The sequence below is a fragment of the Dromiciops gliroides genome, chromosome 1 (assembly GCF_019393635.1).
Source record: "Dromiciops gliroides isolate mDroGli1 chromosome 1, mDroGli1.pri, whole genome shotgun sequence".
Classification (NCBI taxonomy): Eukaryota; Metazoa; Chordata; class Mammalia; order Microbiotheria; family Microbiotheriidae; genus Dromiciops; species Dromiciops gliroides.
Genome location: NC_057861.1, coordinates 653,670,874 through 653,696,554, shown reverse-complemented (window position 1 = coordinate 653,696,554; position 25,681 = coordinate 653,670,874). Strand labels below are relative to the sequence as shown.

At 37.0% G+C, this 25,681-nt stretch overlaps 1 protein-coding gene and 1 pseudogene across 1 annotated transcript in view; one reads left to right on the top strand and one right to left on the bottom strand.

The window, feature by feature from the left end:
- BNC2 (basonuclin 2) overlaps positions 1–25,681 on the top strand; it is a 516,527-nt gene that overhangs the window by 419,840 nt on the left and 71,006 nt on the right. The gene's annotated exons all lie outside the window — the stretch shown is intronic.
- On the bottom strand, positions 24,135–24,725 carry LOC122734745 (annotated as a pseudogene).

The following is a 25,681-nucleotide window of genomic DNA, read 5'->3' as shown; positions in this document are numbered from 1 at the left end:
TATCACTTCTGCCATGTAGAATTGCCATCCTCCATCAAAGCACAGTTTTGGTAGCACCACACATGTTAGGCCTTTATTAAACTCAATAGTTACTAACATTTTCCTTTTTGAAATTGTTTTGTTCTTCATTTCTGTTCATATTTTGCATTTACTTATGTACATTCTGTGTGCCTCCAAAGGAATGTGAGTTTCTTGAGGTCAGGTACTATTGCATTCTTCTTTTTTGGGGGGGTTTGAGGTAGTTGGGTTTAAGAGACTTGCCCTGGGTCACACAGCTAGTAAGTGTCAAGTGTCTGAGGTCGAATTTGAACTCAGGTCCTCCTGAATCCAAGGCTGGTGCTTTATCTGCTGTGCCACCTAGCTGCCCCTACTATTGCATTTTCATCTGAGTATTACCAGCACACCATAAGTAGTAGAGAGCAAGATATATCCTAACAGCTATAGATTTCTGACTCTTGAGCTGTTTTAAACATATTTTTTAACTTTTTATTTTAGACTTTTCTTTTCCAAATTACATGTAAAAGCAAATTTTTACATCAATTAAAAAAAAAAACCTTTGTGTTCCCACTTCTCTTCCTCCCTCCCCCTCCACCTCGACTCAAACAATTCTACCATATATAGGTTGTGAGTAGAAACAGATAAAAACAAAATTTCAGATTAAGGAATTGTCAAAAAAAAAAATGTGTTTCAGTCTGTTTTCAGATACCATCAGTTCTTTCTCTGTAGATGTACTGCAATTTTCCTAGATTCTTTAGAGTTATATTGGATCATAACCTTGCTGAAAATAACCACGTGCTTCCCAGAAGATCATCTTACACTAATGCTGATATTTTGTATACAGTACATTTCTCTCTGCTTCAATTCATGTGGGTCTTTCTAGGTTTTTCTGATAGCATCCTGTTCATCACAATTTCTGTATAGTACCTTGAACTTGACAGAGAATTTTCTTCACAATAGCCCAGCAGAGTTGGTACCATACATTTTGACCTTGTAATCAATCAGCGTAACTATTTCCCTCCATCCCATTCCCTTCCAGTGATATTTATTCCATTGTCTACCTTATTTTGCCCTAATCCTCCTCATAAGTGTTCTGCTACTGACTGCCCCCTCCCCTGCTCTACCCTCCCATCATATACACTTCTGTCCTTGTCCTCTTCGCTTCCTAGTTTCCTGAAGGGTTAAATAGATTACTCTTCCCTATTGGATGTGTGTGTTATTCCCTCCTTGAGCCTGCTCTGATGAGGTTATGTCCTTTGAGCTAATTCTGTTTCCTAAATTTTTCTTCCTCTCTCCCTCCTCAACTCTCCCTATGAAATCAAGCAATTCAATATATGTCATACATGTGGTGTTATGCAGAACATCCTCACCTTCCTCTAAAGTGTTTTGCTTTTTACAGCTCCTTCCCCCAAACTTCCCTTCCCTCCTTCCCCTCTTCTCTCCTCACCTCCCCAATCTCCTTCTCCTCCCACTTTTCCTCAGGGCAAAAATATATTACCCGTTTGAGTATATATGTTATTCCCTCTTTGAGCCAATTCTGATGATAGTGCAGTTCACTTACTCCCCCGCTTCCCTTCCCCTCCATAGGCTTTTTTCTTATTTCCTTCCTATGAGCTACTTCTCCCCATTCTACCTCTCCCCTTCCCCCTCCCCATGTCTATTCCTCCTACCTCTCCCTCTTATTTTAAAGATGTCATCATGGGTTAGCTAGATGGCACAGTGGACAAAGCACCAGCCCTGGGCCCAGGAGGCCCAGAGTCCAAATCCTGCCCCAGACACCAGATAACCCATCTTGTTTGCTCCACAAAGAACAAGGATATACAAAAAATAAATGCTTTACAAATACCATCCCTTCATATTCATTTCAGACCTGTGTCCTCTGTGTATTCCTTGCTGAAAATAGTCTTATGAGTTGGAAGTATTATTTTCTCATGTATGACTGTAAATAGTTTAATCTTTTAATGTCCCTCCATTATTTCTTTTTCCTGTTTACCTTTTTATTATTCTCCAGGGTCTTGTATTTGAAAGTCAAATTTTCGATTCAGTTTAGGTCTTTTCATCACAAATGCCTGAAAGTCTTATTTTTAATTGAAATTCCATTTTTTCCCCTAAAAAATTATGTTCAGTTTTGCTGGGTATGTGATTTTTGGCTGAAGTCCCAGTTCCTTTGCCCTCTGGAATATCATATTCCCTGCCTTTCCGTCCTTTAATGTAGAAGCTGCTAGATCTTGCTTTATCCTTATTGGAGCTCCACAGTATTTGAATTCCTTTTTTCTAGCTGCTTGCAATATTTTCTCCTTGACCTGGGAGTTCTGGAATTTGGCTATAATATTCCTGGAGTTTTTCCTTTTGGGATCTCTTTCAGGAGGTGATCGGTGGATTCTTTCAATTTCTATTTTAGCTTCTGCTTCTGGAATATCAGGACAATTTCCCCTCACAATCTCTCAGAGGATGGTGTCTAAGCTTTTGTTTTGGTAATGGTTTTCAGGTAGTCCAATGATTTTCAAATTATCTCCCCTGGCTTTATTTTCCAGGTCAGCTGTTTTTCCAAGGAGATATTTCACATTGCCCTCTATTTTTCATTCAATTGGATTTGCTTTACTGTGTCTTGGTTTCTCATAAAGTCACTAGCTTCCTTTTGTTCAATCCTAATTCTTAGGCAACTATTTTCATCAGACAGTTTTTAAATCTCCTTTTCCTTTTTTTTTTCAAGCTGTTGACTTTTTTTCCATGACTCTGCTGCATCACTCTCATTTCTCTTTCCATTCTTTCTTCCCTCTCTCTATATCTTCCTTCTATCTCTCCTATTTTTTCTTCAAAGTCCCTTTTGAGAGCTTCCATGGCCTGAGACCTGTTCATATTTTTCTCGGAAGCTTTGCATGTAAGTGCTCTGGGGTTGATTTCCTCATCTGAGGCTGCACCTTGATCTTCCTTGTCACTAAAATAGCTCTCTTTAGTTTTGAACTTTCTTTGTTTGCTCATCTTTCAATTGATTTTAAACTCTCCACAGGGTGGGGGGTGGGGTGCTGTGCTGCTTCTCAGCTCCACTCCTATTCCCAGCTCCTGAGGGTCCCAGGTGTTTTGGTTTGAGGGAGGGCCGGTTTTGCTCTTGCCTGGCCTGTTCTCTGGTCCAGAGATAACCTCAAGCCTACTTACTAAACAACCAACCAGCAAAGCTTTCTGAGGTGTGGTTTTTAGCTTCTGAGGAATCTTCGCACCTCCCCTACCTGAGCCTCCCACCTCTCAGGATTTCTTCCTGGTTCCCAGCTAGGGTGGAACAGCTGAATTCTTTCCCTGTCCCACTGGCACCCCTTCAGTTTCTGTCCTCTCCAAGTCTAGACAATCTACCCTCTCATCCCACTGCACGCTTAGCTCCAGAAGATGCCAGCACCGTAGCCGATTCAGAGGCTACAATGTGTCTGGTGTGTCTGTCAGCTTGATCACGGGTTTAGACTTTACTCGTGGTCCAGCATGGCCCCCTAAAATCTATCTATAGCTGGAGAATAATCTCAGCCTGTATTTTTGTGTGCTTTTCTGCTCCAGGGGTTCTTTTATTGCTGTTTTGGGGGTTTCAAACATATTTTTAAGCTCTTTAGTTGAAGAACCCATGTTCTCTAATGCAACATGTTGATCTTATGCTTCTAAAAAGTTATAAATTTTATTTACTTGGTAGCATATTTCACCTTATTCAAAGGGATATAAGAGAGACAGTCATATAGATGTTAACTTTCCAGTAGAAGTCATTCTAAACATGATATACTTGCTCTTATTTTATAATGATTAGTGATAATTAGAATTAGCAATAATATTAATGGCTATTCAAATATACCTAATTTTATACATACCTCCCTCACAATTCCTATATGAAATAGATGGCATTACTAATAATAACTCACATTAGCTATCTGGTGCAGTGGATAGAGCATTTAGCCTGGAGTTAAGAAGAGCTGAGTTCAAATCTAGCCTCAGACAGTTTTCAGCTGTGTTACATTGGGCAAGTCACTTAACCTCTGTCTCAGTTTCCTCATCTATAAAATAGGAATAATAATAATAATAGCACCTACTTCCCAGGGTTGCTATGAGGGTTAAATGAGATAATAATTGTAAAGTACTTAACCTGATGCCTAGCACATAGTTGTCACTATGTAAATGTTAAATATTATTATTATTAGTTACAATATAGGGGTTTATGGATTTCAAAGCAGCTTTCTTAACAGTAACTCAAGAGGAGTTAATAAGTATGTCTTATTACTTTAAGGTTTATAAAACACTTTTCTCATAATCCCTGTATGAGGTAGACAATACATGGAAGATTACCCCTGTTTTACATATGTGAAAACCAAGTCTAAGAATAAATAACTGACCAGCAGGACTTAATCTGCTTCCAGAACTGGTGTCCTTTTCATAGGTAGGATAAATATTGTTATTATTTTATAACTATATTGATAACTAAATTCCTTTTTGTTTAGAATTTGACATGTAGCCCTAAAAATAGCCCCAGTTAGAGAGGGAGATTTTTTTCTTAAGTATGATTTTTTAAAAGAGTCTTTTAAATTTAAAATGGAACCAAAAAAATGTGTCTAAATGGCAGGGTGGGAGGAGAGCAGAGTGAGCCTTTTGAGAGGCCAGGTGAAATGAAGCCTAGCGAAAAGGAACTCTACCAAATAAACAAATTGGGCATTTTCTCTTCTATTAAAATTTGTGGGTGTTTAAGCCTTAGGTTTCCAAGGCAATTTTCACAAGTTTAGCTAGTATTTCTTTGAGTAGCAGAGGTCTCATTGACCATGAGATGCTTTATGACTCATTTTCATATGGATTATTCCTGAATGGCGTTTCCCAACATTTTGGGCACAAACTGGACATTACAGTGATTTGTTCAAGCAAGACTTCCACTAAAGACATCCTTTATTGCGTCAGCCTGGTGTAGAGGTAACCACGATATTTTAATGGTAATACCAGTAGAGCCAGGCTCTGGGAGGTCCCAACAAGATGGAAAGGCCAGATGGACTTTATGTGTTTGTCATCTGAAAATCAGAAGCTTGGTCCCTAACTGATGATTTTGGGGGTTGGACACAGCAACTTATAAAAGGCCATCTCCTGAGTCTGAAAGGGGTTGTATCCCCAGAGTCAAGTACAGTACCCAGTACATGGTAGGTCCTTAATAAATGTTTGTTGATTGATTTAGTGGAGGGAATACCAATGAAATAATTATCCTTTAAGTTTTTGCATATTTAATTATATATATTTATTGAAAGTAGAAAAGCACCTACGGGAGACCTGAAATAAAGTGTCTATTGATTGGACCAACATTGTGTGTACATGCATATATACACACATACCTACATATGTATATGTGTGTACATATTCTTTTTTTTTTTTTTTTTTTTTTTAGTGAGGCAATTGGGGTTAAGTGACTTGCCCAGGGTCACACAGCTAGTAAGTGTTAAGTGTCTGAGGCCGGATTTGAACTCAGGTACTCCTGATTCCAGGGCCGGTGCTCTATCCACTGCGCCACCTAGCTGCCCCTAAATATATTTGTATTGGGGCACTTGTTTTTGTTTTTGCAGGGCAATGAGGATTAAGTGACTTGCCCAGGATCACACAGCTAGTAAATGTCAAGTGTCTGTGACTGGATTTGAACTCAGGTCCTCCTGAATTAAGGGCTGGTGTTTTATCCACTGAGCCACCTATCTGTCCCCGTACATATTCTTATTATGCCTGTCATCAAAATCCCTCTAGTTAGTCTCATCTTTTCTCATGCTTGCCCATTTAATATTCACATTTCTATAATGTTTTAAGATTTACATAGTGTTTTCCTCACAATCACCCTATAAGATAGGTGGTATAAGTATTTATTATCCCCATTTTAGAGATGTGGAAACTGAGCCTAAAAAATATTAAATTGCTTTCCATAGTAGCATAACTTGTTAGAGCTGGTTCAAACCCAAGTTCCCTGAATCCAAGACCAAGATTCTTTCCACTGCACCTTGCCACCTCTCAGGAGGAAAGAAAGTTCTTGGGTTGGGAAAGTATTTGTATGCTAGAGTTGTGGTTAAAGAATCAGCAAAACCTTATATTATCTTTTACATGATAGAGAAAGGAAAACTGTAAGTATAGTGAATTTTTTTTTCCATACTGTGAATTTTAAAGACGTTGTTAATTTCAACTTTGAATACATGTGTTTGTGTAGTGTGTGTGTGTGTGTGTGTGTGTGTGTGTGTGTGTGTGTGTGTGTATGAATGAGATAGGGTGCCTGTAAAATAATTAACCAAGAAACAGAAAAAGGTTCTTGATAAAACTCTCAGTTCTCATACTCTCTTCCCCACATCCCAGTAGAAAAAGAAGACAAGTGCTTTTGACTAGCAAACTGAAACATAGATTCAGTGATAGTTGGAACTTTAGAAATTGCTTATTATAATTTACTCATTTTACAAATGAGAGGTCAGTTTGCCCAAGGTTTCCCAGCTAAGGCAATTGCGCTCACACATTAATTCTCACCCTTAACTCCAAGTCCAATGTTCTTCCTTTTTTTCCATGTCTTTTTTAAAATTATGAACTAGAAAATCATCAACATATTTGAAGATTTCCAAATACAAAGGTCGAAGATGTAGCCAAATACACTCCTTTACTTTCAATATACATCAAATGTAACATAACAACATCGTCCTTGTTGTTTATACCCCTCCTTTGAGTCCTCCCTGGTCTTCTGTGTGTATTTGAAAAGTGTTTCTCATTGAGATTCTTTTCTTTTGTCTCTTCTCTCTTTTTAAATCATTATCACTACCGTCCTCTCAAATCTCTCCTCCTCTAGGAAAAGCTCTCCCTTGTAAAAAAAAGTATGTTGTATCAAACATAGTGTATCATTTGTTCAAGAGGGGTAAGAGGAGGTTATGATTGGTTGTCATCATTCATGATTGGTCATTGCATTCATTAGAGTTCTTGAGTTGTTTTCTATGATCTTATTGTAGTCGTTGTATTAGTCCTTAAAGAGTAGGTGATAAATTTTAATCTAATTTTAGAGCTGAAATATTAAAGAATGGAGTCATCATTATAACAATTGTTAGAAGACTTTCTAACCATTTTGGGGAAAAAAATCACATTGATTCAGCAACTTTGAAGATATTGGGGAATCTAAAAGACTGCCAATGTAAAATAAAACAAAACCAAACTCAACTTAGGCTAATTCTTGCTTGATAGAGGCCCAATTAATCTTATTCAGTTTTTTTTCTAATTGTTCTATCTTTTGGGGGGGGCGGGGCAATGGGGGTTAAGTGACTTGCCCAGGGTCACACAGCTAGTAAGTGTTAAGTGTCTGAGGTCAGATTTGTACTCAGGTCCTCCTGACTCCAGGTCCTGTGCTCTATCCACTGTGCCACCTAGCTGCCCCTTGTTATATCTTTCTTAAAGTTCCTTAGCAGTTCTTTCCAGATCTTAGGGATATCATCTCACATATCAGTGTTTTTGTGACTAGTATAAAAACCTGGAAAACATTTCACATGTTGATATGATGATTATCAGTTGAATTCTGTAGATATGCATTAAGCATCTTCTAGGTGATAGACAATAGGAATAGAAAGATGCAAAAACACCATCCTTACTTTCAAAGGACTTATACTGTAAGAGAAAAAAAAGTAGGATGATATGTACACAAATAAATATGATGGAAGAATATGATAGGGGCATAAGGGAGTTACAGAGAAAGTACTATAAGGAAATTCAAGGAAAAAGAGAATGTTTATGTTAATTGTAGGTTGTATTGAGGAGTTAGTGCCTGAGTTCAGTCTTGAAGGAATTGAAGAGGGGCAGGTTTATCTGAAGGGGAAGTCATGCTTGGGGTGGGAAGAGAAGGCAGGAAAAGGCAGGATAAGGTAGCTAGAGTAGAAATCAGAACTCTGTTTGGCTGTTACCAGGGCATCATTCAAGATAAGTTGTAGCCAGATTGCGATGGTCTTTAAATGGCAGGCCTAGGAGTCTGTCTCTTATCCAGTAGGCAATTTTGAACCACGGTTCGTTTTGTTGAACAAGGAAATGACATTTTGTAACCTATATTATATTGTCAAAAAAATTAATAAATAAAATTAACTGTGAGTTATGATTAAAGCATTTTTGCAATTTTCTCTCATGGTTTTAATAGGTAACTCCCTCCCCTACTGTAGACGTTGTGATAGGTTCTTTAAAACCTTCATGGCTTTAACTCTTCTAGTTAACACTGTTTCTTCAGTCTGAGAACACAGGAGTTTCATGCTAAGGCCACTCCAAGCAAACTTCAGTCCTTGTCTTTAAGAGTGAGAACAGCTCTCAGAAAGCAACAGATAGCTTCTGTTTACTTAGGTTAATGTTTCCAGTTACAGTACTTCAGATTTTTCAAGAGATGGCTTAAGTATAGTTAATGAGCCTCTAGGTGTTGGTGACTACCCTACAGACTTGCTAAAATGTGACATTGGCCTCACAGCTTAAGAAACTGGGTTACTCTGTTTAGGCTATTAGTACTGTTATGACCTGGCAAGGGAAAGTGAAATGATCTGATTGAAGGTCTTAGTAGTGTAATAAGGATGAACCTTATATCCTCTGAATGAAATTTCTGTAACTTTTAATCGTAACTGATTTGGGGCCACGAACCTTACTGATTAGCTTTTAAAAGCATCTCTGCAACTTTTGGATACATTTTTTTCTTCCAATATCAGCTTTTATGTTAAACTAGTTTAATTGCTTCTCTTAATTGCTAGATTAAAATCTCCTTGAGGGCAGAGACCAAGTTTTACCTACCAACTGGTGTGAAGTTTTGCGCATATTAGGTAGGTGCTTACATATTTGGTGTGTTGCATTTTAAAATTACATCCTCTTTCTCCCCCTCCCCCCATCTTAATTTTTGTGCAGATCTATGTCTGCCATGAGTTTTAGATCCGTAGGCTTGAGACAACTTTCCTTCTATAAATTAGGAGATACTTTCATATATTGAATTTGTATTTTTTTCACCTTAATAGATTTCTAATTCTAGCATTGGTACCAGGTCCTGCCTTATCATTTAGTCATCAGTACTTCATACTGGAATGTTCTTTATTTGTGTGTTGTGTATTTGTGTAGGATGATATGTACACAAATAAATATGATGGAAGAATATGATAGGGGCATAAGGGAGTTACAGAGAAAGTACTATAAGGAAATTCAAGGAAAGAGAGAATGCTTATGTTAATTGTAGGGTGTATTGAGGAGTTAGTGCCTGAGTTCAGTCTTGAAGGAATTGAAGAGGGGCAGGTTTATCTGAAGGGGAAGTCACTTAACCCCAATTGCCTCACTAAAAAAGAACAAAAAACAAAAAAACAAAAACAAAAATAAAACATGTCACTATACTTTAAGGCTTTTGATTTTATTAAAATATCCATATATCATTGCAAAAATTTATAGTTATGGACAACCAGTGCCCATTCTTTCCAGGGATGAAAATATACCAATTGAGAGCGCTATACATGGTTTAATGAATTGCTCTGGCCAAAAAAGTTGGTCAATTAATCAGTCAGCTGAAGATGAGAGTTGTACCTTTCTAAAGTTAACTAAGCTGGTTCTCGAATGACAGAGACATTCTTTTACAAGAGCCATACTCAGAGCTTTTCCCCTTCGATGTTGGGCCTTTCTAAGCCAATGCTTCCTTGTCCTACCCCTTAAGAACCCAGGGTCACTTTCATGTCACAATGAGGCAACAGAAGAGTAAGACACATGTAACCTTAGAATGAATGCATTTCAGTTTGGGATGTCTGAAATCTCTGGTTTCATATTAATTTGTGGCAAGCATAGACATTAGTGATTTTCCATTGAAACATTTTTTGTGTGTGTTGTTATATGTATATATTGTGATTAGAGGTCATCTTCCTGTATTTTTAATATGTCTATTTGTCAAGTGAGGGTATCCCCATTTCTGGATTAGAGAAAATTAGTTCTTTATTTCATTCCAGGGCAATCTGATTGAGCTATCTTCCTTGGATGAGAAGCCCCTTGAACTTAATAACTATCACCATAAATATGTTTAATGGGCTTATTGGCATGTTAAAAAATGTATAGGAGGGGCACATGGAGTGGCCAGCATAATTGCTAAATAATGGTACTTAAAATATTTATAAAAGTACTATTGATTCCTAGTGTGTACATCTATATATTTTTATAACATACCAGTGACAAATAAAAAGCATTAATAAATCATGTCATGTCCACCAGTGACAGCAAGAGTGGAAAGTGGTCAGGGATACATTACCTGCATTTCCCCTATTTGAGTTAAAGCAATCCTGATTAACTTCAAGTGGGTATTTCCCCATTTTTTACTAGGAGTCATAGGAAGAAAAAAATAAATAAAATGTAACAGCCTCTCCTTCCAAAAACTTCACCTACACACACACACACACACACACTCAAACGCACTTACATGAACTCACACTGTCCATTACATTTCAGTGTTGTTTTTTACCAACTGACTTTGCTTCTTTTTCTGAGATATCTGTAGTCTGTGTCTAATGTTGACTGATATATAGCACACCTATCATTCTTAACTGCCTATACACCTCTGCATTTTGTGTTTCTATTTTTTTAAATCCTTTAGAAAAATTAAAATGAATGAAAAATTCTTACATAGATATAGCATTAAATAAATCAGACCAGACACACAGTCATTTATCTGTCTATTTGAGCAATGTGCAGCATAGATATGGAGACTGGGCTGGGCCTTAAGAGGCCTGAGATTTTGGTTCTCCTGATACATTTTGTGATACACATCCCTTTACACCCTCAAAAAAAAATAAATTCTTTCTAGCTTTGTCAGTAAAGAATGACAGTACTTGTAAAGTTCTCCATGAAATGTATAAAATATTGAGTATATGCTTCTTTCAAATCCCTTCTTCTGTATTTAAACTTCCAAGTACAAATGTTTTGTGGTCTAACTGGGGTAATTCTGTTTCATTACTTTACCAGGCCTCTTCCATCCTGAATATTATTATAAGATGGAAGAACATTTATGTGACTCATTCCTGACCTTACTTGAAAAGAGCAATGGACTGGCAGTTAGGAAATCCAGGGTCTACCCTGGCTCATCCCTCATTCACTGTTTGACCTTGGGCAAATTATTTAACTTCATTAAGCTTCAGTTCCTCACTTGTAAAATGAGAGGGTTTGATTGAATGATCTCTAAGACCCCTTCCAGCTCTAAATACACTTTCAGAAGCTTTATTGGTAAACTATTATTGATTATGACCAAGCCCTATTAATCTTGAATATGTTAGAATGTGCCTTCGACAATGTCTTCGTTTCATCTGGCTTTTCTTTCAATGTGCCATCTATGAGAATATCTATAACATGTTATTATTTTATGAGAGCCATAGTTTATGGCTTCCTTCTAAGTTCATTGGAAGCGTAGCTACCTTATTGTGGATAGAAGTCTTAGTCTTGTATTTTAATTTTTTTGTTTGTTTGTTTCATGGGGCAATGAGAGTGAAGTGACTTGCACAGGGTCACACAGTGTCAAGTATCTGAGGCTGGATTTGAACTCAGGTCCTCCTGAATCCAGGGCCAGTGCTTTATTCACTGCGCCACCTAGCTGCCCCTTAGTCTTGTATTTTAACTAAAGTAATTGTTCCATATGTCTTACTAAGAAGGGTTGCGCTCATACAATTGGCATTCTCAGAATAGTGAGAGGTAGGGTGAAAGAAGGAAAGCTAAGTTATACCCATTGTTATCCAACTAAAATTCATTTAATGCAAAAACTGATGCACTCCTTAGCTAGTCAGCCTTGGGTGATGGAAGAAGGAAGAAAAATGGTTAAGTAAAAGATTTCAGTTGCATATGCTACTATATAGAAAACTTACCCCCCTATAAAGTATATTTGGCACTTTGGTTTTTCAGTGATTCTAAAATAAAGCACGGAAATGGCAAATTCCTAGTTGAATAACAATTCTATGTATGTATGTATGTATGTATGTATATGTGTGTGTATGTATCAATAGAAATAGCCTTGAAACTTTCTGAATAATGATCTATAGATAATTTCTTTCTTTAAGATATTCAGTAAAATTATTGTTGAATCATCACATTTGAGATTTGGTGGGATCCTAGAGAACCTCTATCCTAACTGCCTTCCTGGTGCATAAGCACATTGTGAAACAGTCGTCACACATGGCCTTTCAGCTTCGGCTTTGAACTCTTCCAGTGTCGAGGAACTTATAACTAATTAAAGCATTCCATTTTTGTCTAGCATAGATTGATAGGACTTTCTTCATATATTGAACTAAAATCTCCTTCCTTTTAAGTCTTCTTTCTGAATCAAGGAAGTATAAATGTAAATATTTGAAGGCCTTTATCATATAGAGTAGAAATTCTCTTAACCTTCTGAATGTTAGCTCTTTGGGTATTTGGAGGCAGCAATCACTCACTTCTAAGTAGTTTCTTCTCCCAACTAAAATTGTTCTGTTCATTTTTTTTTTTTTTTAGTGAGGCAATTGGGTTTAAGTTACTTGCCCAGGGTCACACAGCTAGTAAGTGTTAAGTGTCTGAGGCCGGATTTGAACTCAGGTACTCCTGAATCCAGGGTCAGTGCTCTATCCACTGCGCCACCTAGCTGCTCCCGTTCATTCATTTTTGCTGTGTTTTTGTTGGGAGTCAGTAAAGGTTAAGTAACTTACCCCGGGTGACACAACTAAAAAGTGTTTTGGCTTGGATTTGAACTCAGTTCCTCCTGACTTCCGGGCTGGTGCTCTATCTCCTGTGCCATCTAGTTGTCTCAGTTCATTTATTTAGTCCTCCTAAATTATGATTTCAAGTTCATTGTCATCCTGGTTGCATTAAATTTTTTTTAACAATGAAAGAAGTAATGTCTATTTTTAAAAATTTTAGACATTTATACATTGAATTTCCTTTAATGAGGGCAAACCCTACTGGTCTTATAAAATGTATAATAATGATAATAATGACAACTCCCATTTCCATGGTACTCTGAAGTTTGCAAAGGAGTTTCCTTTTAACTAATTTGAGAAGGAAATGTCATGATGATTTACATTTTTACAGCCTTTCACAATTTCCACATTCACATGTTATTTGATTCTAAAAAATCTTGTGAAGTCAGTAAACCAGGTACTATTTTCCCAGTTTTCCAAAGATGAGGAAATGGAGATTTATTTTAACTGACTTGATTAAGATTGAACTGTAGGGGCAGCTAGGTGGCACAATGGATAAAGCACCGGCCCTGGATTCAGGAGTACCTGAGTTCAAATCCAGCCTCAGACACTTGACACTCACTAGCTGTGTGACCCTGGACAAGTCACTTAACCCCCATTGCTCCACCAAAAAGAAAAAAACAAAAAACAAAAAAAGATTGAACTGTAGTCAGTGGAATGAATGAGTAAATGCATTAATTAATGAAAAAGCATTTATTAAATGCTTTATGTATGTTGAAAAGACAGTAACTGTAGAAAGTTTCAGCTGCAAATGACATGGAAGGGTAGATACCAGAGTCTTTAGGATATAGTGTAAAGCATATGCTAATATATCCTCTTTAATGTCATTTTTGGTGATAAAATCATGTTAATTTCTTATTTGGCACCATTTGAAAGTGCCAAAGACTTGGGTGTCAAGAACTTTCTTTTCTGGGTCTTCAGTAGCTATGGCAGAGAAAGGGAAGGAAGGGAGGAGGAGAGAGGGAACACAGAAAGAGAATTTATTAGTTATCTTATATATTGTGGGATATAGATATAGATACACACACATGTATGTATGTTTTGTTTTGTTTTTGGTGAGGCAATTGGGGTTAAGTGACTTGCCCAGGGTCACACAGCTAGTAAGTTGTCAAATGTCTGAGGTCAGATTTGAACGCAGGTCCTCCTGACTCCAGGGCTGATGTTTTATCCACTGTGCCACCTAGCTGCCCCCTATACATGTATATTTTTAAATTTATTATATTTTTAATTTATAGAATAAAATGAGCATTTCCATAACATGGTATGGTATAACTGCTAACTTTTGGGGGGCAGAATAAACATTTTTATTTAAAGTTTCAAGTTCCAAATTCTATCCCTCCCCCTTCCCTGAGGGGATAAGCAATCAGATATAGTTTATACATGTGCAGTTATATAAAACATTACCGTATTAGTCATTTTGTATAAGAAAACTTGAATAAAAGGAAACAAATGAAAGTGAAAAATAGCATGCTGATGCAGTCTGTATTCCATCAATATCAGTTCTTTCTTTGGAGCTAGATAGCATCATTAATCCTTTGGGATTGTCTTAGATCATTGCATTGCTGAGAACATTTAAGTCATTCACAGTTCTTCATCAAACAATATTGCTATCACTATGTACAGCAATCTCCTGGTTCTGTTCACTTCACTATACATCAGTTCATATACATCTTTCCAGGTCTTTCTGAAATCATCCTACTTGTCATTTCTCATAACACAATATTCTAATACATATTTAACAAACATTAATTGTGGGTCATCCACTATGTTAGGCCCTGGTGATTAAAAAAAAAAAGACAGAAGACAATAAACAAATAGTCCCTGCCTTCATTCTCTAAAGGGAAATACTGGAAAAGTGTGTGCATAGTCTGTGTATATGTGTGTGTATACGTGTAAATAAATGCAGGTAATTTGATTGGTAATCACTGGCAATTGGGAGCATCAGTAAAGGTTTCATGTAGAAGGTGCATGGGTTGGACTTTGCAGGAAACCAGGGAATTCTAAGAAGCAGAGGTGAGGAGGGAAAGCATTCTAGACATGGGGGGCAGCCTGTACAAAGTCATAAAAGTGGAAAATGGAGTATCATGTGTGAGAAACAGCAAACAGGCCAGTTCAGTTCACCTGTAGAGCGAATGAAATGGAGTAATCTATAATAAGACTGGAAAGGTAGGTCAGAGGCAGCTTGTGAAGGGATTTAAATGGCCAACAGAAGAGTTTGTATCGAATCCTAGTGGTAATGCAGAGGCATTAGAGATATTAAGTAGGACTGTGACACAATCTGATCTATAATTTAGGTAGATGTGATCCCATCAATATAGGTATTTCCTGCAATGGTACAAGTTCCAGCCGCAGAATTACAGAATTTGAGTGTTAGAAGAGACCCCAGAGGCTATAGTCCAACCCATACACCAAAGGAATCTCTGCTATTACATATATACCTGATAAATGGCTGTTCAACCTCTGATAGAAGACTTCTAAGGAGAGGGAACCTGTGATTCTCTGATATATACATATATACATAATCAAATAGACTGGCTCTATCCAATTGCAAATCAACTGCATGCATTATCTGGACAATTGGGCATTTTTCATCCATTTGATTTTTCTCATTTAGCTAGTTTCATTAAAATCTTAAGAATTGTAGATCTCATTTTCAGTGTCTTTTGGAATGGTTTAATCAATAAAATGTCATTTGTAAACATGACTATCTAGAGCATCTTGCTGTTTAAAGCAGCTATTCTTTTTTTTTTTTTTTTTTAGTGAGGCAATTGGGGTTAAGTGACTTGCCCAGGGTCACACAGCTAGTAAGTGTTAAGTGTCTGAGGCTGGATTTGAACTCAGGTACTCCTGACTCCAGGGCTGGTGCTCCATCCACTGTGCCACCTAGCTGCCCCTAAAGCAGCTATTCTTAAACAAGGGTCTGTGTTGTTTTTTTTTTTTTTTTTTTTTTTAGCATTTTGATACCTGTATTTCAATATATTTGGTTTCCTTTGTACTCCCATATATCTTTTATTCACACAAATACATTATTCTGAAAAGGGGTCTGTAGGTTCCAGTAGACTGATGATGGAATCCACAACACAAAAATGGTAATTACCCTAGATGTATACAGAGACTCTCTTCTATTTGGACTCTACTCTGTAATCCTTCTTAACTTGCATCCAGGATCAGCTTAAGTACCACCTGAGCCTTTCCTGAACCCCACCTTGTTATTTTTCTTTCCATACTCAAATAATGATGTATATACATACTTATCTGTTTATTTTCTGTATTCCCTGGACCACCTGGAATTCAAACTCCTTAAAGTTAAGGACTATTGATTATTTTGCAGCTATATCGATAGCACAGGGACATATACATAATAAGTACTTCATAAATATTTATTGGATTGTATTGAGTACATAGGGAATAAAAATAAAATATAAAATTTTTTGTGTAGTATTTAAGACCCTTCACAGTTCTGTCTTCAGCTGTCTTTCCCTCTTCATTTATCATAATCCATGTTCCAATTGAAATGAACTTCTTGCTGTTTCCAAGTATCCTTAATCTTCTCCCAGATCTGTACATTGTTTCCCATTCATCTTCATCTTGGTCTTTTGAAATCCTTCCTGTCTTTCAAAACCTAACTCAAGTGTTAGCCTTCTCCATGAAGCTTTCCTTTAATTTTCATCTGGAAGAGTTCCTTCTCTCCTCAGATTTCTCATGCTTCCCCATATCTTTCCTAAGTGCTCCATTACATTTTAACTTTTATTTTAGTTATCTGCTAATATGTCTCAAGTTCCCCCCCCCCCTTACTAAATTATAGACTCCTTGAGGTAAGGAAGAATTTTTTGTTTCACTTTTGCCCCTGTGATGTAAGAGGGTACTAGATTTGTAGTCAGAAAATCTGAGTTAAAGCCGATTATGCCTTTTATTGTCTGTATGTAACCTTGGACGAATCCTCTGAGTCTCCATTTCCTTCCTTGCAAAATAAATAGATCGAGCTAAACAATTTCTATGTTCTCTTTCAGCTCTAAATTATAGGGTCATAGATTTCAAGCAGAAATGGGTCTCAGAGGCCATCTAAATCCAACCCCCTCACTTTACTAATGTGGAAATTGGTAACCAGTAAAGTTAAAAGGCCAGACGGAATAAGAATAAATGACAACATTTGAATCTAGGTCCTCTGACCACACAACCTGGAGTATCAACACTGAGGTCACATGGAGACTGAGGTCACATGTGAGTTCATACTGGAGTCAGCAACATCACTTAGGTCCCTCACTATGGAGGAACATCTTATCTTTTGAAAGAAGAGGTGAAACTTACAGAGCCACTAAGAAGGAAAGCCAGAATTTGAACCTAGATCACTAGACTCCAGATTCAGGGCTCTTCTGCTATGCCAGGTTCCCTCTCTTGTTATTTTCCTTTGATTAGGGTAAAAACTGATCCCTTTTGTAGCCCGCAATATCAGAATTGCAGCTCTTTTAGGTTAGTTTACATCAGCAAGAAAAGACCACATTTTAAGTTTCTCTCTTCTCTCCTGATGATTTAAAATAACTCTTCATCGCTTTTCACTTGTTGAGACAACTTTACTCCTTCCCCATATCTTTCGAAAAGATATGATTCCCCTGAAACTAAAAAGCAGAAGGAAAAATGCACCTATTTTATCATCATAAATATTTAGATAGTAAAAATCTCCTTAAATATTTAAAGAAACTACTGAATACACCTTAATCATCTTATTGATCTACCCATATTTAAATCTTAAATGCCCTTCCTTAATAAGGAAACAGGATACACAACCTGAAATATAAATGCCTCATTCTTGTGTTATAAAATATCTACTGACTTAAAGATTATTATTCTTTTGGTTTTTGTTTGTTTTTGTTTTTGATGAGGCAATTGGGGTTAAGTGACTTGCCCAGGGTCACACAGCTCTTAAGTGTTAAGTGTCTGAGGCCGAATTTGAACTCAGGTACTCCTGATTCCAGGGCAGGTGCTCTATCCACTGCACCATCTAGCTGCCCCCGAGATTATTATTCTTAAGCAAAATTTTGGGCAATGGTAAATTGTGTTTGAGTCACAATAATTATGTTACTTTTAACAGCAGTGTTCCAGCCCTGAAGAAGAAAGCTGGTATAGTATAGTCTGTGTGTGTTCCTGACAAAGGGATGAGACTATCTGATCTCTAAGTTCAGCTCAGAAGTTGAACTCCGAGGCTTTATTTTTACAATGAATCATATAAATTTAAGTTCAGTCTATTTGATTTCTGAACAGTTTCCCTCTACTAATGGAAAAAAAAAAGTCAACTCTCTACAAAGCTCCAGAAACTTGCAGTTTCTTACCTAATCAAAGAAGAGTGATTCACCACCCTGAAAATTGTACTTAAGTGTGAGGGGGGCAGCCCAGTCTTGCTGTGATTTTAGTCCTTAATTTCCTATAGTATGCTTATGCTTTGAAGCCTTTCCCTGGGGACGTTTTGGATTTCAGGAGATGATTAGTAGGAGAATTTAGTTTGGGGATATTATAATGGAAACATACAGATGACTCTACAATCTGTCTATTTTGTTATCAGCTAACAATTTGGACAAGGGTCACTGCAGGAATAAGCTGTAGCTGTTAACTTAAAGTTTGAGAGGATTATCTTTGTGTTTCTTTTACCAAGACAATCACTTCACCATTAATCTGGATAATCAAATGTAGTACATATTATGGATTTTAACTTAGACCTTTGAAGGGAACTTCTGAGCCTTAGGATTCAAATACAAGCAAGAAACTTTGGGTAGTTTTTGTTGAGAGAGTTTTGTGGCCTATCTGTAGCTGTTGTTAGGAAGAAGAAATTTCAGAGGCCAAGATATATCTAGGGCATCTTTATGATTTACCAAAATGCCATTGTGCACTGATAAGTAAATATTAATTTAGGAGACTTACTATCTGTATTTTCTGAAAAATACTTTCTGAAATAAGCTAGTAGCATTGGTTATCATTACCTCTTGAATTGACAGTTAATACATTTTGTATAGATTCATCCAAAACCAGATCTTTATGAAAACAAAGTAGTTAAATCACCTAATTACAGTTTTTCTTGATGAAATTTTAAAGTAAAAATACAGTAAAATAAGAGCAAGGGAGCCTTAAATCTATTTCATGATCTAAAGTAAAGGTGATCTCTGGGAAATATTTTTATAATAACCCTGCAATATTCCGAATGTTATTCGTGCTAATGATAAGGTATGTCACCTTAGCAGTGCCTCTACAAATCTTATCTACATATTAAGTTGACTTAAGACTCAGTGTTTCAGTTTATCCATGAAAATTTTAGCAGGAGTTTGTTATGACTAAGTTGTAATGATGCTAACTTCCCATCATTAATTGAGCAGACTTCATGAATAACTTCAGGGAGACAGGCTCCAGGCCTGGCTTCTGCTGTGGGTAGAACTACCAGTTATTAGATAAATAACATGGATTCTTCAAATATTTGAAGTACAATAGACAATAATGCTTCTATAAGAACACTTTGACAATAATCTTAGTCTATATTTAAGGTACTTTGAGAAAATTATATTGTGGTATTTTTTATCCATTCCTCTCATAACTCCCCAAAATAAATAAATATTTTAACTGAAATGAATATGCTCAGAAAGGACCTTCCCTAAGAGAAGGGTCATTATGTCATCACAGAGATGGCATGTTGAACTTGAAATCAGGAAAACCTAGATTCAAATCTTGCCTCTTAGCTGTGGAACCCTGGACAAGTCATTAATTTTTTCTGAACCTTGGTTTCTTAATTAGTAAATTAGGGATAATAATAACCATAGTACCTATTCTTCAGAGTTGTTGTGAGACTCAAATATGATTATATATAGTTAGTCAATAAACATTTATTAAATTCCTACTATGTGCGAGGCACTGTGCCTGGTGTTGGGGATACAATAAGAGGCAAAAGACAGTCCCTGAACTCAAGGAGTACACAATCTAATGAGGGACAAGAGGCAAACAAATGTGTACAGGCAAGCCATATGCACAATAATTAGAAAATCAGTAAGAGAGGGAAGACACAAGAATTAAGAGGTTTTGGTAAAGGCTTCTATGTGAATGGCATCAATTTTTTTGTTTTTGTTTGTAAAATTTGAGACAAGGTTCTCAACTGAGAAGTTGGGAGGAGTGAGAGCCATGTGCAGATTTGAGGAGCAATGAAAACTTTTGGAAGATGATGTGCACAGTGGAATAGGGAGTTGATAAGGAAAATATGGTAGGACTGCTGAGCAACAGTGAGGGCCCAGTTGGGGTTGTATGACTTAAATTTGTAGCATAGCCAGAACAATTATGTGACTTTTTTCACCTTTGTTCAGCAGCACATTTAGGAACAAAGGTGGTGGTGAACAGTGGGAGTCATCCATGGCTGACGTGGCAGGGGCAATCTACAGAATGATTAAGGGTACTAGTAATTTAAGAAAGCAGGACAATGTAGAGTTGAATTGGTTCACCAAAGGATCAAGACAGGGAAACGAAGAAAGTAGCTAATGAAAGGGAAATAACCTAGAAGGGATTTGAGGTCATGGTACAGGCAAAGAGTAGTCTTTCCTAAGGGAAGGCCGAGCTAGAGGTGAAAAGCCAATAGATTATGGTTGGACATGGGGATTTTGGAATTCTTGAACATGGTGGTGATATATTTGAGGGTGTTGGCAAGATCAAGGGTATGGCCATCTTAATGTGTGGCTGAGTTCCTGTGATGGGTAAGCTGAAGTAATGAATGGTTAGGATGTTTGAGGTAGAGTCAATATCTATCTTGAAATCTTCAAGTATGAGGGCAGAAGTTGGAGGAGAGAGAAAAATTATAGCCCATGTACTCAGATTTGACTTACTGAGGAAGGAAGTGGAATGACCTGGAGGTCTGTAGACAACAGCTACCAGAATTTTAATTGGTTGGTAAAAATGAATTACATGAACATCAAAGGAGGAGAGGTTACTGATCGATGGAAGGTGAGGGAGGGTTGTGTGTGTGTGTGTGTGTATGTGTGTGTGTGTGTGTGTGTGTGTGTGTGTAGCAATTTCTGAACTTTATCATTTATTATTGTATAATTACAAAAACAGACATTTACAGGGGTTTAATTTAAAGATATTAAATTATGAAGTTAGGATATTTTATATCTATTATTTATCCCACTTACTTCCTGATCATCTTTCTGAAATAAGTAAGAGCAAAATGTTGCTATTTTAATCTTATAAATGAGGAAATAGGTAACTTATCTGGCAGACATGTGTCTAGTCATAAGTCCTGGAGCTGGAATGAAAACTAAGGTCATTTGATCCTTGCTTCCTGTCTTTAGGTTCAGCTCCACCTACTTTAAAAAATATATAGTTGATTGGCTATATACATATTAATTATTTCCTAGGATGAAAGTACATACTTGTGTATTCTGTGATGACAATAATTTAGATGGCAATGGAACACCACCCTTATACCTATGGCACTGGTCAATATGTTCTGTTCTGCTATTCTACAGCAACTTTATTCCAAAGAACACAGTGAAGTTTTGTGGGTATTATTTTATTCCTTTTCCCCCTTCCCCCTTCGCCCCCATACTCTCCTAAGGAGGGGAATCATCATTGTGACAGAGAGATACAAAGGTATCAAATAGCCTATGGCAGAACCCAATCCAGAACCCACTTTTTTGGTTTTAATCAGTAGTTGAAACAGTGAATTATGTTGCTTCCAGAAAATTGTCTGCATCCTCTTTTGTTTTTAGTTTTGAGCCCATGAAAATAAGGTAGTTTTTAGGAGTCAAAAAACTTTTCTGACCCTGTTATGTAACATTCAGATAGTTCAGAATTTATTGTTTTCTTTTTTTTTTAATTTTTTTTGTAAAACTTTAAACCTGCTGCAGAGTTAGCCTTTAGGGAAAGCAAGGATGAGAAAAAATGAAATATCAGCTGTAAGTCTTTGAAAAGAATATGATATGTTTTTCTCCTTAGGATTTGAACTCACACATCACCAGGCACATGCATAGAAAATGAAAAATGTCAAAAACACATTTCTGGAAACCCTTGAGAACATTTGCATACACAGTTTCCCTTTAGCCATTTTATGGCTTTGTTGTGTTGTATTATAGTAATTAAATAATGGTCAGCAGTGATTAAAGACAAAAGGCAAAAATAAAATCTATTTTAAAAAAATTTAAATAATGGTCAGTAGCAACCATTTAGACTTATGCTGTGTTTGTCTCACCCCTCCCCCAAGCTTGGACATAACAAAGAATGGTCCTAGACTTTCTCTGGATGTTCAGATTAACATCTGAAGATGAAAGTGGAACCATGTTGTTATATTACAGACTCTTTCATTTTGAATACTTTGACTTTGATACCTTTGAGCTTTTGACTCTAAAATGATACATACCATAAGCCCTACTGAGTGGAACACTCTTTAGGAAGAATGAGCTCACTTACTAGAGAACTTCTAACAACTATTTGATAGATAAACAGATTTCCAAGACTCTAATTACATATAGTTCAATTGGGAATAATAATCATTAGAGGTAGACAGAACCTTAAAGGAATTTTACATATTTGTGTGTGTGTATGTGTGTTTATATATACATACACACATATATGTACATGTGAATAGACAGTCTCAGTTCAAGAATCCATGATATATTGATATGACTGCCCCCTTCAATGATAAATAATACAACTAATCTACATTAACTCATCCTATGCAACTTGTCTCTATGTCTCCCCAGAAATACTCCAAGGTGGAGAAAGATCTTCCTATAGCTATCTTGACATTGCTGGATACCACTGGATTACATCGCTTTCGATATGTGATCAGCCTATTTCTTTTTCTGGCAATTGAACTTTTCTCTGATGACATTCTTTATTCTACTTCTTCAGAATAATATTCATTGGTAATCTCATGCCTTTCCATAATGTTTTACAAGTCCCACAATTGTCATTCTTTTAAAATTAGTATTCTGTCTTATAGCCATGTGTCATCAACAGAAGAATATCATTTAAGAAACAAAAACAAAGCTAGACCTTTGATTCAAAGAGAAGTTTGGGGTCATCATAAGCTCTATACAATTTTCCAAATATAACCCACTTTGCTTTCTTCTTCCTGTTTAATTCTGGGCTCAACCAATTGTCTATCCATAAGGGGCCAGCTCTTTGAGTTGTCTATAGAAGTGCACATCATAGTCTGAATAAAAGGCACTGCTGATTCAATTTTTTCCAACATGAATCATTGGAACAAACTCTTGAATGGTTATGGATCTCCTTTAGGAATTCCCGAGATGCTTCATTGTTTGATGCAATTATCATGGTTTCATCTATAAATTAGGGTATCTAAAAGATCTTCCCATCTGTAAGAATCCCTTTTCCTTTGGACCTGATGCCCTCCATGACAGTGGAAAACATCCTTGGAAATAATGTGTCTCCCTGTTTTATATCTTCAAGAGATAACATTTTTAATGTTATCAATGTTACATTTTTCAGAGAATCTTTTATGACTTTGAAATATGCAATTGTGAGTTCCTCAAGGACAGACACTATCTTTTGCCTTTCTTTCTCTCTCTGGCACTTAACCTAGTGATTGGCAATAGAAGTTTAATAAGTGCTTACTGAATAACTGATTATTTAAAGCAATGTTTTATTCTATAGAATCAGTTGTTTTCTTACAGTCAGAAAACTATAGATACAGTAGGATCTTGTATCTTTCATGTTTTTTGGTAAATTGTGTGACTGAATAGATGTAGTTTATAATAGAATATAATTTGCCTAGATACATATAGAGCCATTGGAATTTATTATGTAAATGAGTGATATGGTCAGAGTGTGATTTTGAAATATTAATTTGGCAGTTGTGTAGTAGACAGATTTGAACAAGGGAGAGAAGAGAGGTAGGTAGATCAATTAGGAGATTTATTGCAATGATCTAGGTGAGAGGTGACAAGGGCCTAAAATCACAGTGGCCATGTGAGTGGAGGGGAAGAAGGAAAGAAGAGAGGGAGGGAAAGAAGAAAGGAAAGAAAGAGGGAAGGATGGAAAAGAGGAAAGAGGGAAGGAGCGGGGTAGAGGAAAAAAGGGGAAGGGAGGGAGGGAGGGAAGAAAAAAAATGACTGCTTATGCAAAGTACTGTGCTATACCCATTACAAATATTATTTCATTTGATCCTCACAACCACCCTGGGAGGAACTGTTATTATGATGCCCATTTAACTATTGGGGAAACTGAGTCAAATAGAGTTTAAGTGACTTACCCAGAATCACACAGCTTGTCTGAGCTTGAGGCTGATTTTGAATTCAGCTCTTTCTTTCTTTCTTTCTTTCTTTCTTTCTTTCTTTCTTTCTTTCTTTCTTTCTTTTTTCTTTTTTCTTTTTGGACAGTCTGTCAAGTTTTATTGTATGAGCCAAATAAAAGGGTACTATGTACAGAGGAGATAGGGGAGAGTCATTTCTTGGTCTCCTCCTCCTTAGACAAAGTCTTGATGATCTCCTCCTTCTTAGCCTGTAGACGCTCTTCCCGACGCTTTTGTGCTTCCTTAGTCTTGGACCGGCGAGCTTCAGCCTAGTCAGCCAGGAGCTTCTTCCGGGCCTTGTCTACCTTCAGTTTATGAATGTGCTCCATGAGGATCTGCTTATTCTTGAACATATTACCTTTCACCTTCAAGTACAGACTGTGGTACATATGGCGGTCAATCTTTTTGGATTCATGGTATCTTCGGAGTAGCCGCCGTAGAATCCTCATTCGCCTCATCCAGGTCACCTTCTCAGGCATACAAGCATTGGCAGTACACTTTCTCTTACCAATGCCCATGTGCCCGCCCTTCCGTCGAGCCAGAGTATTTTTCTGGCATCTGGCATGGGAGTGCACAGTGACAGGCTTCCGGATGATCAGCCCATCTTTAATCAGCTCCCGTATCTGCTGACAGGAATTGGCATTGGCAATTTCATTGATCTCATTGGGGTCAAGCCATACCTTCTTTTTTCCACATCGAAGGACACTAGAGGCAAGCCTCTTCTGAAGCCTGAGCATACTCATGTCTGCAGCCACAGCGCGGAAAAGGAAGGGAGAGAGCAGCTCTTTCTTAATTCAGGCCCAGTGCTCTTATTCACTGTGTCCCCTAACTTCCACAAATATTAATGTTGTTATGGAGGCAGAAATAACAAGACCTGGCAACTGTTTGGATATGGTGATGGGAGAGTTTAAACTCTGAATTTAGGAACTTAGTTGACTGGAAAGATGGTAATGTTTTTGAAAGAAACAAAGTTTGGGAAGATGAATTGTTCTTCTATTGTTGTGGGGGGTTTTGGGGTTTTTTTGGTTTGGTTTGTTTGTTTTACATTGAGTTTTGAGTTTGAGATGCTTCGTGTATATCCAAGTCAACATCTACAAAATGCAGTTTATGATTTGGAATTGAAGCTCAGGAGAGAGATGAGGATTGGATATGTAGATTTGGAAGTCATCTACATAGAGATAAGTGAACTGATGAGAACTGATGAGATCACTGAGAAAAGAGTAGTGAGAGTAAAAAGAATAAGACAAGACCTACACATAGGGTTTGGGACATGGATGGTGATCCAGCAAAGAAAACTGAAAGAGTTGGCCAGATAGTTACGAGGAAAACTAGATCCTTTAAACTCAGCAAAGACAGTGTGTCCAGAAAGAGGTAGTGTTCCCTGGTGTCAAAAACTATAGAGATGTCAAGTAGTATCCTGTCCTTTTTTCTATACTTTGAGTCAATCCCTTAATACAATTGTGCCTCCTGTGTATTTGCAGTCTAATCTAGCTGTTCTTTACACCTTAGTTTTATTTAGCACCATTTCTTTTTCCTTCTACAGCAGCATATCAGGAACTGTTGATGAAGTATTTATTTATTACTTTCTATGTGCCAGGCACTTTGGTACACACCCCAAATAGGATAGTGCTACTATCATTGATGGAGAATGCACGTCCCCCTTACATTGAAAGTCAGCAAGCATTAAAACTTCACGGTG